Below are 12163 nucleotides of genomic sequence, written 5' to 3' on the forward strand. Positions count from 1 at the left end.
GAACTATGGAGCCAGATTCATCTCCTCCCTCGTCCTGGGAGCTTCACAACCATCACAGGTTTGTCCATGGAGGTGATTTCTTTTCCCAGTAATTCCTTTGGTAATTCCCCAAATTCAGGCTTGGAAGGCCGCAGGTGGAATTGGCCACAGGGGTTTGGAGCCCACCCTTTCTCTCCTATCCCAAATTCCTTCTCCTTCCCCAGGTCATTCCCAGGGATTTCCCAAGGATTCCCAGCTGTGCCAGGCTGGGAATGCCCTCTTTTCCCTGGGCATCCAGGAATTGTTCCACAGCTCCTGCTTTTCCTGCTCCTCTCAGCACATCCCTGCCTCCATGCCTGCTCCCCGTTTCCTGGGGGAATTCTCAGGTGAAGTCTTCCCTTGAAACCTCATTTTTCATCCATGAATAAGCCCCATATTATAAATTTAATTTGATTTTTTAGCACCAGAACGGTACCAGATGGATTTGGGATACTCCTTGTCCGTGCACTCCAGCTTTGGAGCTATGAGGAATAAGCAGGGAATCTGAGTCAGGCAGGCAGTGCATCCCAAACCCCGTGGTGGGGGAAAAATCCTCAAAACCATTCCCAAACATGCTGCAGAAAAATTCCCTCCAAAACCCCCCAGTATTTCCCAAGGTCACTCTTCCCTGGCTGCTCCCACCTTATCCAGGAGGGAGATGTGGCAGGGAAGAGAATTTCACAGAGCTTTTGTAATGGATTTGGAACTGGAATGTTAAACACTCCAGCAAAATTTCATTTTTAATAAATTCACACCCTGAATTGCTGCCTTGTCTAATAATAAATTGCATTTTCTGTGTTGCCATGAGTGTTTTTGATGTTCCAGCCTAAAATCCGGAGGAATTGTGCCGGCAGGAAAAGCAGCAAGGAGTCACCAAAGTCGCAGCTCTTTGAAAGGGATGCTAAACTCTGATCATGAAAGCCTCCTTTGGAAAAATATGTAAAAAAATCCCGAAATTCCACTCAAATGAGCTGCCTGGAATATTTGATGCCCTGACAGCTGTACAGCCTCAAAGGCAGGCAGAGAATGGGCCCGAAATGCTCATTAAAATCCCAATAAAGCCAGGCTTTAGGAAAAGAGGTCCTTTTCTCCCCGGCACCATGGGAGAGAGTGGAAATTCCCACTTTTCCCACCCTCCCCTTGCTCCGTTTCCAATCCCTTTCCCGGGCTGGGTTAACCGAGCTCAAAATGAGGAATTTTTTCCAGCAGGTTTTAACCCGCACAAACCCTTGAAAGGTGGGAATGTGCTGCCTCCATCCCTGATTTTGGGTTTCCAGAGACCACAGTGGATCAGGATTTTTGGGGTTATCCTGCTTTTCTCCAGGAGCTTCCAGAGGCTCCTCCTTGTCCTTGTGGAGCCACCTGAGCATCCTCAGGTGCGCCGGGAACGCTCCCGCTCCGTCCTCCGCTGCCATCCCAGGCTGCTGCTATTAAAGCCTGGCCCAGAGCCCGAAATTTAATCCTGGGATTAAAGGCAGCACACGTTGGTCCTGCTGGGAACATCCACATTTTCTGAATGAGCGCGTCCTGCTCTGGGCTAATTAGGAGCAGGTTGATTGCAGCATCTGTCACCTGGAGCTCCGCGATTTGTCCCGGGGGCTCCCGGTGGGGAGGGAGCTGTCAAAAGCTGGGAAGGGGCAGGATGCTGGAAAAGGGCTGGGAAATCCCCCCTGGAAAAGTGGGGAGAGAGAGCTGGAAAAAATCCAGGCAATTAGAGGTATTGTGGTGGCCTAATTGCCCTGTTTGGCCATGATTTTGGGGAGATATCCATGGAAACGGAGGGATGGCTCGGTGGTGGGCTGTGCCTGGAGCCGCTGGGCTGCCTTGTCCCCTTGCATGTGGCAACTCCATCTTTTTCCATCCTTTTCCATTATATTTTCCATTATTTTTCCATCCTTTTTCCCTGCAGGAATATCCTGGTTTAGGGCACTGTGACCTCCAGCAGGGCTGCACCCACTGCCAGCCTGGGAAGGATGGGGACTCCTCTTCCTCAGGCTTTGAATTCCCCACCAGGAGCTTCCAGAAGACAAAAATCCATGCAGATAAATTAAAATAATAATAATAATAATAATTTTTTAAAAATATATAGATCTATAATATATAATATGCATTTAATGTATAAAAATCCATTATATGCATATAATACATTTATCATATTATATAGATATTTTATAAATATAATAAATAATAAAATATAATATATTTTAATATGTTCATGTTTTATATATGGATATATCTATATTTTATATATATGATATATATAATATAAAATATATAGTGTATACAATATATATTTATATATCTTTATATATTTCTTGTGTATTTCTATACTTCTATGTACATTCTTATACTATTTATATTATTTATTAAAATAACCTGCCTGTAACCAAATAAAAAACAAAAATCCCCACTTTATTTTAAAGCATATTTAAATATTTTTATACTTACATTTTTCATATTTATATTCACATTTACAATTTATATTGATGTGTTACATTTTTATTATGTATTAATAATAACTATATAATAAAATGATATTTCTAATAACAAATAGAATAAATAATTTATTGGGAGAGCTTGAATTAATCACAGGATAGAATTACAGCAACTTCTTTTCCCCAACACTGAGCTTTCCAGGCAGATGAGGTGGGACAAAATGGGATTTCAGAGGGTGCCAGTCTATAGGGCGTGTTGGGGGTCCAATGGGATGGCCAATTCCCATTTCCCCGAGCTCCCTTGGGGCTGCTCCTGCCCCGTTCCCTGCCTCCCCTCCTCCTCTGGGTGCTGCTCCTGACTCTCCCAGGCACTTCTGATGTTTTGACGAGGTTCCCTGCCAGGTTTTATGTTCCCACTTCCATTTCTGGTGCTGGAGTGGGATTTGGGATCCAGGCCTGGTGCGGGGTGGATTTTCCTGCCCCGTAAATTCCTGGGGTTTTTCTCCTCTTCCCAGCCTTCCAGAGGGATTTCAGCACCACGAGGGTGTGAAAGCTGAGGAATTATCTCCGTGTGCATGCAGCATCATTATCCTGACACTTGGCTATCCTCACGAGATGCAAGGAGCACTTGTAGGCATCTCATTAAAATAAATCAGCTTCAAATGGCACCACAAATGCTTCCATCTTTTATCCAGCCCGGAATCTTTCAAATTAAGCCGGGTTTAAAATGCCAATATTGATTTTGGTGCTGGCTGATGGAAGGGCCTGGGTGAAGTTTGGGAAAGAGGACGTGCTTTTAATTTCATTTCATTTTATTTCATTTCCTCTGGGCGAGGACAGCGCCTTGCCATCAGCATTTCTTTTGTTTGCACATCTGGAAGCGGGCAGGGAGCACAGCTGGGAAGAGCTGCTGGCCATTCCCAAAGCTTTGCTTGCCTCTGGAGAGCTCGGAGAACCAGCCTCACTGAGGAGTAATTAAGCAGGAGAGTTAATAAATCCACGCTGGAGACGAAATGAGAATCGTGACACCAACAACCCTGAGCATATGGGAAAGATTTGGGAATTTATTGGGTTTTCAACAGCGGAGCCATTTGTGGGAAGGTGTTTTTAGGGAAAAAGCTGTGGCAGGTACAGGTGGGAGCAGAGACTCCCTGGAGCAGAGGAACATTCCCGTGCTGGATTTCCCAGGGCTCAGCATCATCCCATTAAACTCAGAGAAGTGCGCTAGTAATTAAATTTTTTTAAATCCAACATGTGGGCAGAAAACCCGGGATTTCAGCCACCTGTGGAGATTTCTGCAGGTGCTGAGGGAGGCAGGAGGAGCTGGGCAACACTCTCAGCTTTAATTTGTATTTGTGGTTCTGGGATAGGGACAAAAGGAGATGGTTTTTGGCCATAAATAAAAGTGGAATTAATACAATTTTGAGTGAGGCTTTACCCACCCCAAGGGTCAGGGCTCAGCTTCCCAGCTAAACTGGATTAAAAAATGGGGAAACTCTCATTCCATCCCGTTTAGCCTCAGTTTAGGGCCTGAGACTCGGGGACACCATTGGGGCAATGCAAGTGTTGGGGCTTCATCCCTGCTTAAGCCAAGTCAGGGTTTAAGCAGGGCTCAGTAAGGACAGAGCTCAGTAAAACACAGCTGGGAGGTGCTGAGCAGTTCTCCAGCAGTTCTTGGAATAAGGATGTGGGTTGAATTAAGTTCCCAGTCATCCCCTGGACCTTAAATTCCACCCATCCAGGGACACCTTCCCCCATCCCAGGCTGCTCCAGCCTGGCCTTGGACACTCCCAGGGATCCAGGGGCAGCCCCAGCTGCTCTGGGAATTCCTTCCCAATCTCCCATCCATCCCTGCCCTCAGGATTCTTCTCATATTTCCCCCTTGTCCCATTGAAGCATCCCACTCCCATCAGCTCCTGGCTCACCTCACTTTAGAATGCCGTGCAGAAATTCCAGGATTTCCCCTTATTGGGAGCATTGGGCAGCTCCAGGATCCTTAAGCCCCACATTTGCAGTGCAGCAAATCTGGTAAATATCATTAAATAAATCAATCTTTGTTTGTGCAGGGAGTTTTCCCTCAGGGCACAGCCACAGAAATACCTGGACGAGGAAAAGCCTCCGGGCAGAATTGAATTCACATGGAAAATAATCCCACAATAAACCAACACAATAGCTGGGCAAATAAAAGGGGAGGAAAAGCGGAGTTAAAATACAGCTCTATAAACCAGGAGGTATAAAACAGAAATCCCAGGAAAAGGAGCTTTTCCATGGATTTTTTCTGTTATATGGAGTCAGAGATCACCCTAAATAAAGTGACCACGCTTGTGGTGAGCAGAATCCTCATCATTCTGCCTTCCTAGGATCAGGCAAAACCTTGGGAAAACGCAGCCAGGTGTGCCCTAAAGGCTGGCAGGGGAATTTAGAACTGTTTTATAGGAATTTGGGAAGCAGAGACTCCCACCAGCACAGATCCCAGGGATGTGATTCCTGCCCCTCTTCCTGCATTTCACCTGAGCTGCAGCCAGGGCTGAGCAGCCAGAGGGACATTCCTGGAATTCCAAAGGAGCCAGGTGGGCTCGGAGGGCTGGCACAGGGATTTAGAACCTGTTTTATGGGAATTTGGGAAGCAGAGACCCCACAGGAGCTGCTCCTTCATCCGTCACCCCCCAGATTTCACCTGTGCTGCAGCCAGAGGCACATCCCTGGAATTCCAATGGAGCACAGGGACTCGGGCAGGATTAAGGAACTCAGCTAATTAATTTGAAGACTGCTTTAGATTAATTCCCAGTGCTGATTAATTCCCACCAGCACACGGAAGGATGGGAAAGACCCTCCCCAGGTGGGAATAAATCCCAAGGAAGGGAGGGAAAGCAGCAGGGACTGCCTGGAAGATTCTCTGATGGTACCATCACTTTTCCATGGGAAATCTCCCTGAATTCCTGGCTGGATGCAAAACCCTGGGATTGCTGGAAGTGTTTCCATCCCCATTCCTCAACAGCTCCTCACCACTAATAACCCATTCCCTAATTAATTCCCTGATTAACCTCTGCCCTCTGCTTTTCCAGGTGTAAACTGGTGGAAGATGAGTAGGAATAGGAATAGGAATAGGAATAGGAATAGGAATAGGAATAGGAATAGGAATAGGAATAGGAATAGGAATAGGAATAGGAATAGGAATAGGAATAGGAATAGCTGTGGGGCCATCAGATCCCTCCAGGACCAGGATTTGTGTGCCAGTAATAAAAACACCAATAAATAAATAAACTAAAACAATAAATATTCCCCCCCAGCCTGCACTCAGGGAAAATAAACAACAATTCCTGCCAGCTGGGAGGGCTCATAATTCACCTCCGGCTCTTGCCAACCCCTCAGGGATCCCTGAGCCAGGTGATCCCATTCCAGGCACCAGCTCCATTCATCCAGCGTGGGAATTCCCCCTAAGGACAAAGTTCTTCCATGTGGGAACAATTCCCCTGAGGACAATGTTCTTCCAGGTGGAAATAATCATCCCTAAGGACAAAGTTCTTCCAGGAGGGAACAATTCCCCTAAGGACAATGATTTCTTCCACGTGCAGCCACTCCAGGATGTTTGCTGCCAGGAGTTATTTTAGCCCTCCGTGGTGGGAATGCTGTCATTTCCTTTCCTGTGAGGTTTTCCAGCTTTTGGGCCACCTTCTATTGTTTGCCAGAGCCACCCAGGTGTGCAGAGACCCCAAATCCACTCTGGGATCACGGAATACTTGGAGCTGGAAGGGATCCACGAGGATCATCCCAGCACAGCACATCCCAAAAAATCAATCCCTGTTCCCAGAGCGTTGTGGCTCAGCTGATCCAGGGCTGGGACTCCAAAGCCGTGCCTGGCCTGGCAGTGGGACATCCAATTCCCATTCCTGGGAGAAAAAGGAGAACATTCCCATTTTGCCAAGCACATCCACGATCCCTGTGCACAATCCCATCCCCCTGCCCACCTGGATGCGCTGGTTGCACCAGGGATGAGGTCACTGGGAAACCTCACAGAATTCCAGAATCCCAAATGGTTTGGCTTGGGAAGGACATTCAGGATAATCCTGTTCCACTGCTCTGGGCAGGGACACCTTCCACTGTCCCAGGCTGCTCCAAACCCCATCCTAATATATATTATATATTATATATTATATATTATATATTATATATTATATATTATATATTATATATTATATATTATATATTATATATTATATATTATGTATTATATATTATCTATAATATATAATAGATTATATATAATATATAATATAGTGTAAATAATATATATAATAGATTATATATAATAGATTGTATATAATATATTATATATCATATATAATAGATTATATATAATATAGTGTATATAATATATATAATAGATTATATATTTATTATTTACATTCTAATATAAAATAATATATATTTATAGCATATATATAAAAAGATATGCTATATATAATTTTGTAAATATATTACCAAATTGTTACATATAAATTATTAGATACATTATTAAATATTATTTAGTACGAATATTTATTAATATATTTATGTAATTATATATTATTAAATATATTACTAAAATATATTATCTATTTATAATGTATAGCAAATAGTAAATATAAAAGTTACTAAAATGAGTAAATATTCATTATATTTAAGTTTCCTTAGTTGCCATTCTGGGGGTGGCTGGGCCCTTCATTCAGATGAAGCCTTTGCAGCTGCTCCCTGGTGGAAATCTCTCTGTCCTGAGCCTGGAAGGGGCTCCTGGCTGCAGCGAGTCCCTGCTCCCTCAGATCACGTTTAATCCAAGCCTGGCTCAGCTGGGAAGGGCTGATAAACCCCTGTGCCCCTGCCAAACAGGGCTTTAATCCCTCTTTTCCCGTCTCTCTTTTCCATTTGTCTCCCAACGACCCCAGTGGATTAATAATGATCCATGCCAGAGCTGGAGCTTGGCTTTGAAACGTCCCGAAATCCTGCTTCGAGCCTGGGCTCCCGGGAAAGGTCAGCAGCTCCCTCCCACCACTTCCTAAAGCCTGGGATTTTTGGGGATTTGATTTCCTGGCCGCCCATTTCCAAGGAAATGCTTTGCTGGGAGGGGGCTCTGGGATTTGGGAGGGATGGACACGTGGGAATCCCTGCTGAGGAGGGGTTGGAGCAGGAATAACAAAATCCGATGGATTTGGGATCTGGGCATGCTCTGCTGGCATTTTCCTTCAATCATGAAACCCTGACTCAATTCTCCTGTGATTTTGGCCTGGGTTTTGCTCAAAAATAGAGATTTTTAGCCCAAATTTAAGCTGAATTTCCCAGGCAACCTTTCCCACTCTCCACCTGGGTGAGAGAACCATAATATTCATCCCTGCCACCTCTGAAAAATCCCACTGGCAAACCAGTTTGGTGGTTTTCCTAGGAAGATGAGGCTCCTCCGACCCACAAATCCCAAAGAGAACCTTTATTTCTCTCATTTTCCCGCATTTTATCCCGTGGCTAAAGGAGGAAGGAGCTCAGGGCTGCTCTGGCTGAGGTTCACAGACCTCCCAAAATATTCCACATTGCAGGGGAAGCCTGGGGGGTCCTCCTGGAAAAGGCCACCCCGTGGGGGGACCTCCCATGGTGGCAGTTGCTCCATGTCCAGCCACGGCTTCCGGGACAAGGCACAAGCAAAGAGATCACAGCTAATCAATCCTTAATTAACTGGAGCAGGAGGAGTGGGGAGGGATGTGGGAACAGAGCTGAACTTCCTCAGAAAAATTGCTGCCTGCTCCTGGTGAGCTGGAGACGGGAGTGTGAGGAAAAGGGGTGTCACAGCCTGAGCCAAAACTTCGCTAAAATCACATTTTTCCCTGGAATAAACCATCCAAGCTGGGCCAAGAGGGACAAAAAAGAGCCTTTACACAGCCCCAAGCAGAGCAAACCCGCTCAGCTTTGCTGTTTTTACATTAAATTTGTGTGACAATGAAATAATTCCACATTCAAATTGCCCTCCTTGGCTTGAGATGGATTTTCTGAATAATTCTTGGCGCTTTTGGGGTCGACACTGTTTAATGGCAACGAGAAATATCCACAATTGCTCAGCCCAGACACCTCTGGGATTGCCAGGAGACGACGACGATGATGATGATGATGATGATGATAATAATAACAATAATAATGATAATAATAATAATAATAATAATAATGATAATGTTGTCTTGGTGTGGCACCAAAAGCCATCCCAAATAACGCCACTATTCCCATGTTTCTATCCTGATTCCTGTTTTGGTTTTGTTCCTATAAAAGGATTTTTATCCAATTGTATTGAATATCCCCCTGTAGCCCACACAGCCGGGAGAAACAAAACATTCATGGAATCATGGAATTGTGGAATCATGGAATGGTTTGGGTTGGAAAGGAGCTTAAATCCCATCCCAATCCTGCCCTGCCATGGCAGGGACACCTCTCACTGTCCCAAATTCCTCCAGCCTGGCCTTGGGCACTGCCAGGGATCCAGGGGCAGCCCCAGCTGCTCTGGCAATCCCATCCCAGCCAGGAATTCCCAGTTCCCAATGTCCCATCCATGCCTGCCCTCTGGCAGTGGGAGCCATTCCCTGGCTCCTGTCCCTCCATCCTTGTCCCCAGTCCCTCTGCAGCTCTCCTGGAGCCCCTGCAGGCCCTGCCAGGGGCTCTGAGCTCTGCCTGGAGCCTTCCCTTCTCCAGGGGAGCATTCCCAGCTCATCCACATGGAAAAAAGGACAGGAAAAACATTTAGGCAGATGAATGAATTATTTTATATTTCAAGGGAAACTTTAAATTCCTGCAGGACAAAGCGTTGGAATGGGGGGTGAACAAGGGGCATGGCACCACCCCGGGTGTTCTGCCTTGGAGGACGGGCATGGCTCCCCAAAATCCCCTTCCCAGTGGGAAAACACTCTGGGATGGGAGCTGAGCCCCAGGAATTCCAGCAGCTCTTCCCCTGCACCCCTCGGGCTGCTTCCCACCAAACATCTCCTCCTCACTGATGGGATCCTTGCACATCCTCGTGCTCCAGGTTGGAATAACCACCCCAGCTCGGCATTCCAGGGACACCTCCTGCTGCTGGCACCTCCTGCAGGGAGGCACAGGTCAGGATCAGGCTGGAGGTGAGAATTCCCCAGGGGAAATCCTGCCTTTTCCTGGAACCAGGAGTTTTGAAGGACCCTCGGCACTCAGATCTTGACCTGGTCACCTCCCAGAGCAGGCAAAGCCTTCTCCAGGGGGGCCTGCTCTGTTTGGATTTGGTTTTTTGGGAATAAAGGTGTCTGGCACTCCCAAACCCTCAGTAAACAGAGATAAATGTGTGACTGCTCCCAGGAATTCCCAGCCCTTGTTTGCTCCCAGTCCAGCTGAGCTTCCAAACTCCCAAATTACCGGGACCTGCTGGAGGCTCCTTCAGCAGCACAAAGGGAGTTCAGGGAATTCCAAGGAAACAATCCAAGGAAATGTTCCTTTCTTGAGCTCCCAGCCCTGTTTGCTCAGGGAGATTTATCCATTCATGGAATGCTGACAAGGGGGGATGTCTCCACATCAGCACCTCGTGGAGAACCCGCTCCCATTTTTAAATTACAGCCTTAAAATCCTTGGGTTTTGTTGTTTGTTTGGTTTTTTCCCTTTTTTCCCTGGCGTGTTTTCAGCTGCAGTTGGTTCCTAACGAGGAGGTGACGCCAGTTCCCTGCTCACAATTAGAGGATTTGTCCTTGAGGAGAGAGGAGTCGGGATCACGGGGATGGAGAGGAGGGAAAACAAAGCTCTTCACTCGGGGCAGCACCGACACCTCCGCATCAATCCCTCCTGCTGAATATTTTTGCATCCTTCACCCTCCCTCCCTCTCAAAACAAAACATCTCTGGAGGTCTCTGCTGCAGCTCCAGGGCAGGTGGAAGCCAATTCCCTGCTAAAAAATGGAAATATTTCGTCTCATTCCTAACCAAGACTCCAATTTTTGGTGATTGAACAGCACTCGAGAGGAGGAGGCCAAGGAGAAGCTCATTCCAGGTGGAAATCACAGCAGAGCTGCAAACGTGTATTTAAACATCAGAATGGGACAAAATGATGGAGGAAAAATAGCAGGAAATAGAAAACAAACATTTCCACTTGAAGGCAAAAATGGAATAAAAGCATTTCACAAAATAAATCACTCTCCTTAACCAAAGCAATGTTAGCTCACGATTCCTTTTGTTCAGATGCTCTTCTTACATCCATAAATCCAGAGTTCTGCTCAGCAGCAGCAGAAACATTCCCCCAAATTCTCTCCCAGGTAATGAACAGGTTGGAACAACCTGACAAAAATAATTCCAGCCTTCCCACAGGGATAATGTGCCCTGATAACACCGTGCAGGGCCCTGCAATTCCACACAGGGAGAAATCTCCGCTGAGAAAAGCTGAATTTATCTCTCATGGTGGTTTTCCTGTGGTGCTCCTGATGGAAAGGGATGGCTTTGGGGCTAAAACTTTGTATTTTCATAAAAATCCAAATAGAAATATATTTAAATATATTAATATATGAAATATTTTTGAAATATATCGTATATATTTAATATATTTAGATAAAATATAGAGTATACAATTTTAATATATTTCTATATTAAAATATATAAATAAAATATATTAAAAATATATAAATAAAATATTTTAAAAATATATAAATATATATATATATTTCTTTCATACTCCTACACTGAATTTCAGTGGAAATCCCAGCTGCTGATGGCTGAGCCGGAGGTTAAATCTGGAAAAGCTGCTGCCAAAAAATAGAGGAATTTCTCCAGGTCCCACAGGATTCAGGTGCATGGGATAGGCTTAGGAGCTTTTTCCAGGCAGGATTTTGTGTTTCCAGTTCTTTTCCATCCCTAAAATTTGAATTAAACACCTCCTTCTCTGGCTTAACTGCTGCTAAACCTGGCTTGAGGTGTATTTAAACATTTTTTGTCAGCAAAGCCAGTGCAATTTGACCACAGCAGAGCTCAGGTTTATTTTCAATGATCATTATAAACACATTAATTATGGATTCAATTCCTGGTGGAATTCCTAATTCCAGTTCCTGCTGTTCTCCAGGTCGAGAATTGAGTTATCCTGGGAAAGCTGCAGCAGATCCTTGAACACTTTTAAACAGAAATTTTAGTGGTTTGGAGAAGAAAAAAATTCCTGAGTTTTCCCAAAGCAGAATGCCAAAATTCGCAGGTGTTTCCACCCAGCACCACTCCAAATTCAGGATTAAATCCTTTGCTGTACCTGTTGGAGTTTTTCTAATTTAAGGGTTATTTTTGAATATTAGCAGTTGTAAATTGGAGCTGGGAAATAGGGGAGAGCAGGAATATAATCCCAATAATCTGTTATCCACCTCTGTGGGGTTTTGGTTTGGTTGTAGGATGACTCAAAGGATCCGTGAGGATGTGCATGGTGACACCAGCAAGCTGGAAAAGAAAATGGATTTTCCTCAATTTCATCTCACTTTCCAATATTTGACCATTGAGGGTTAGGGATTTTTCCTCACACAGAGGAAAATCTGTGGGTTTGGATAACTTCCAGCATCCCCAGAAGATTCCTGCAGGTTCAAGGCTGGGTTTGCCCCCGTGCTTCCAGCAGGGCACATCCTGGGATGTCCTCGGGATGGGAATGGGATGATTCAGCCCAGGCTGGGGTTGATTTTTCCTGCAAGCAGCCAAAGGTCAGGGCTGAGCCAGGCAGCTC

The 12163-nt window shown here is 45.3% G+C and overlaps 1 long non-coding RNA gene across 1 annotated transcript; it reads right to left on the minus strand.

The window, feature by feature from the left end:
- Window positions 1-717: 717 nt before the first annotated feature.
- LOC135308395 (uncharacterized) lies at window positions 718-4899 on the minus strand. Its single transcript, XR_010368831.1, has 4 exons — window positions 4756-4899; window positions 4554-4626; window positions 4379-4478; window positions 718-2034 (listed from the first exon to the last, which is right to left on the minus strand). It is a non-coding gene; the product is annotated as an uncharacterized LOC135308395 (long non-coding RNA).
- Window positions 4900-12163: the final 7264 nt, after the last annotated feature.

Source organism: Passer domesticus, chromosome 10 (genome assembly GCF_036417665.1).
Source record: "Passer domesticus isolate bPasDom1 chromosome 10, bPasDom1.hap1, whole genome shotgun sequence".
In the NCBI taxonomy this organism is placed as follows: Eukaryota; Metazoa; Chordata; class Aves; order Passeriformes; family Passeridae; genus Passer; species Passer domesticus.